The sequence below is a fragment of the Trichosurus vulpecula genome, chromosome 5 (genome assembly GCF_011100635.1).
Source record: "Trichosurus vulpecula isolate mTriVul1 chromosome 5, mTriVul1.pri, whole genome shotgun sequence".
Taxonomy (NCBI): domain Eukaryota; kingdom Metazoa; phylum Chordata; class Mammalia; order Diprotodontia; family Phalangeridae; genus Trichosurus; species Trichosurus vulpecula.
The window spans coordinates 246,082,038-246,085,889 of record NC_050577.1 but is presented as its reverse complement, the minus strand read 5'-3'; positions in this window follow the sequence as shown (position 1 = coordinate 246,085,889).

Below are 3,852 nucleotides of genomic sequence, written 5' to 3'. Positions count from 1 at the left end.
ATTCTAATACAGCTACATATTAACTGTGTCATATTGAGAAGGTCTTACATCCTCTCTGGGCCTCAGTTTCTCAATCAGTAGAATGGCTTTGGTTAGATAGATAACTTCTAAAATTCCTTCTATCTCTAAATCTATGATTGTCAAATTTTCTAAGCTGAAAGTAGTCTCTCTTTTCATATCTTCCTCGAACACTTTCTCTGCATCTTTCTTTTACCTCCATTATTCCCTACCTTCCATTATACTTATTTACACATACCCCTTCCTTAAGTACAGGAGTTCTTAGGCATCCCCGTTCTTTTCTTTGGTGGGAGGTGGTGGTCCATGAACTTGAATAGAAAAAGAAATACAACATGATTTTCATTAACCTTTACCTGAAATTTAGCATTTCCTTCAATTATTAAATTTTTTTCTGAGAGAAGCATCCATAGGTTTCAACATATGGCCAAAGGGGTCTATGAACATTAAAAAAAAGGTTAAGACCCCCTGACCTAGTAGAATGTAAGCTCTTTGAGCAAAGGATAGGGCCATTTTTATCTATGTATATCCTGTACCTAGTATAGGACTGTGTAGGTTGCAAACATTTAATAAATCTTCGTTGAATTAAGTTGAATCAAATTAGATTTCTAACTTAGATTTTTGTTGAGAAGAATTAAATGTTATTGCTTTGGATTCATTTTTCACAATTTTTATAGTATTAAGAACATTGCAACCAACTTTAAATCAATTCTTTTCACAATATTAATTTCATTTGTTCCCCCTGCTTGCTTCATTTAAAGAGTAAGCTAGAAAAAATGCCTTTTAATGCGAGAGTAAAAAGCATTAAGTTTTTCAATAAGGCCAGATTGCTCTTTGGTTTTTGTCTAGGCCCATATAATGAAAAAAATAACAGGAAAACTAAGTGTGGCTTACATGGGCATATTCATCAGGGACAGGGGGAAATCTAAGGTCCCACTAATAGATTTGCAAGCAGCAAAGAGAAAATGAAATAGAAAACAGAAAAGAAACATGAGGAAATTAACTCTACTACATGGGAGTAACTATTCATTTTAAAAGCACCTCTCGGTATAGATTTCTACAAAGTAACCTCTTTGAATATTTAATATAGAGCTTTTCCCCAGGGTACTCCAGGAAATTTACAAGATCTACAAATGTTTCTGAACCATGGGATGGTTGCACTTATAATCTAGCTGGACAGAAAGTTAGCAAGGCTCTCCTACTGGAGCAGTAGTTAACATAAGTTGAAATTACCAGGAAGGGACCCTAAGGCACGGCTCTCAGGGGCTAAATACACATCACTTCAGGAATAAAAAAGGCTGCTTGAGGGGAATGAGGAGCAAGGGAGACTAATGCGGGAATAGAATGGAGCATGGCAATAAGAGAGTCCAAGGTGACCTAGTGTGCAGGGAAAGGGCTGTGGGCTCTTCCTGCTGAGATGCTATTACACGACTAATTAGAATTGGACCCAAGTTACCAGGCTGGGATTGGAATGAGAGATCAGGATTTGAGGGAAAGTAGATGAAGTAAGGCAATTTATTCAGGAATACTAGATAATAGCATCCAGTTGGCTAAGACAAGGCCAGGGATGTCAGAAGGGTGGGGAATCACCCAGATTCGGGAACACACTTGGAATATTATAATGATCTAAGGTAGACAATTAGATGAAAGATAAATGCTTGGAGGACTTCTTTAGTCATTGGCTATATTTGATAGTGTGTGTCTTTCATTTCAACATCTTTCTTCCATTTAATCCTGTCTGGATGGGAAGCCCTTGACCACCTGGTACCTTATAGCATCCTGGTCCCTTGACGTGGGAGGATCAAAAAGTGGTCTTAATGTAGGGAGGCACAAGGATAGATGGCTTTTGATAATCATAGCTACCATTTATTTAGTTCTTTAGGGTTTGCAGTGCATATCACATACATCATCTCATTTGATCTTTACAATCTGTGAGAGAAGTGCTATTATTATCACCACTTTACCGATGAGGAAAATGAGTCTGAGAGAGGATGCCTTGCCTAGAGTCACATCCAGCTAAAATAGGAGAGGAATGCAGGTCTTCCCTAATATAGGTCTGGCACTGTATGCACCCTATACATGGCTATAACACTCTATATACCTAACTCCCTTAAATTTAACTTAAGTCCTGTTTTTATTCTTCATTTCCTGAAACCTGAATCTTAGATTACTGAATTGTGGTTATAATCTATAACCAGAACATAGAGATGGAAAAAAGTCTTGTCTTTGTTCTGTAGGTATTCCTGAATCAAGATTTTTCTCATCATATGTCAGTTGCCTTATGAGCATGTTGAGGAAGAAGTTGACTTTTGTCTCTTTGGGAATAATTCCCTTCACAAAGAAGTTAGCTATTCTAGGGATCAGAAATTCATGCAAGTTTGAATTATCCTTACTAGCAATGGTAAAGATGAAGGTGACAAGAACATTTTGGAACTGACTTGAATGGATCTAAGGGTATGTAATAGGAGGCCCATGGAGTGGTAGACTTGGAGCCAGAATGATCTGCCTTCACATATTCTCTCTAACACTTGGCTGTATGACCATGCACAAGACACTTAATGTTCTGAATGACAAGCATCTCTAGGACTAAAAATTACAGATGGATCAGAGAGAACCTCAGAACTTCTTACTATTCTTTTCATTTTCCTGATAATTTCCCTTTGAATGTTCTCAATGTCTCACTTAAACTCTGCTACCCAAACTGAATAATGTATTTCATATGTGTTCTAACAAGAACTGTGGGTGTCATTAATTTCCATTACCTAGACATTATATTTCTACTAATATCTAAGATTGCATTTGCTTTTTTTAATATATATCTCACAGAATTTGCTCATGTTAAACTTCTGGTAAACTAAGAGTCTCAAATTGTTTTCACTTGAATTATTATATTATTATGCCATGTTTTTCTCATCCTCACAGAATGTAGGAGCTAGAAAGGACTTTATAGATTACTTATTTCAACCAATTTATTTACATATGAGGAAATTGAAAGGCTAATAATTTAAATGCTTTTCCTAGTGCTACACATGACAAAGGTACAAGACACAGTTTGAATTTTGTTTCAAGTTCTGTGGTCTTTCTATAAACCAACCTGACCTTTGAACTTTAGTGGATTAAAAAAAACTAAATAAAATATTTTATATCTTCAGCATTTGAGTGAGGTAGAAGGTGTTTGTGCTTATTAGTAGTGCTAGTTACTTCCTTTTGGCTGGTCCCTACCCTTGTGTGGATGCCCCTCTCATTATCAGGAAGAAATTTAGTATTAGAAAGGGTTTAGTTCTCAGGGACTCAACTGAAAAACAATGGACACCAATTTTCCAGTATCCCTTTACATTCTTATTAAATTTTATCTTCTTTGTTTCTGCAAAGTCTATTGGAATAATTTTGAGTCTTGATTCTGTCAGACAATGTTTCAGTGATTCCTCCCATCTCTGGATTGTCTGTCAATTTTTGCAGCTTTTATAATAACAACAATAATAAAGCTAGCATTTAATAATGCACTTCAAGGCTTTACTTTTTGTCAATTATTTTCTTCTCATAGAAGTATTCTCATAGAAAATAATGTAAGTCGTTATTTTATCCTGGAAGGTTGTCATTAGGTCATATGTTATTTCATTTGCTCCACATAACCCTTTCATGAACATGCTATTACTATCCTCACTTGACAGATGAGGAAACTGAGATGTTAAATGATGTCACAAGTCAAATTCAACAAAAGGTAGACTGAGGCAATTCTCTCTGAGTAAGATTACATTTTATTAACAGCGGCACTACCTGCAAATAGAATGGGTCATTGGTTATCTCAGTTTAGTTAAAGACCCTGAGATGAGGACA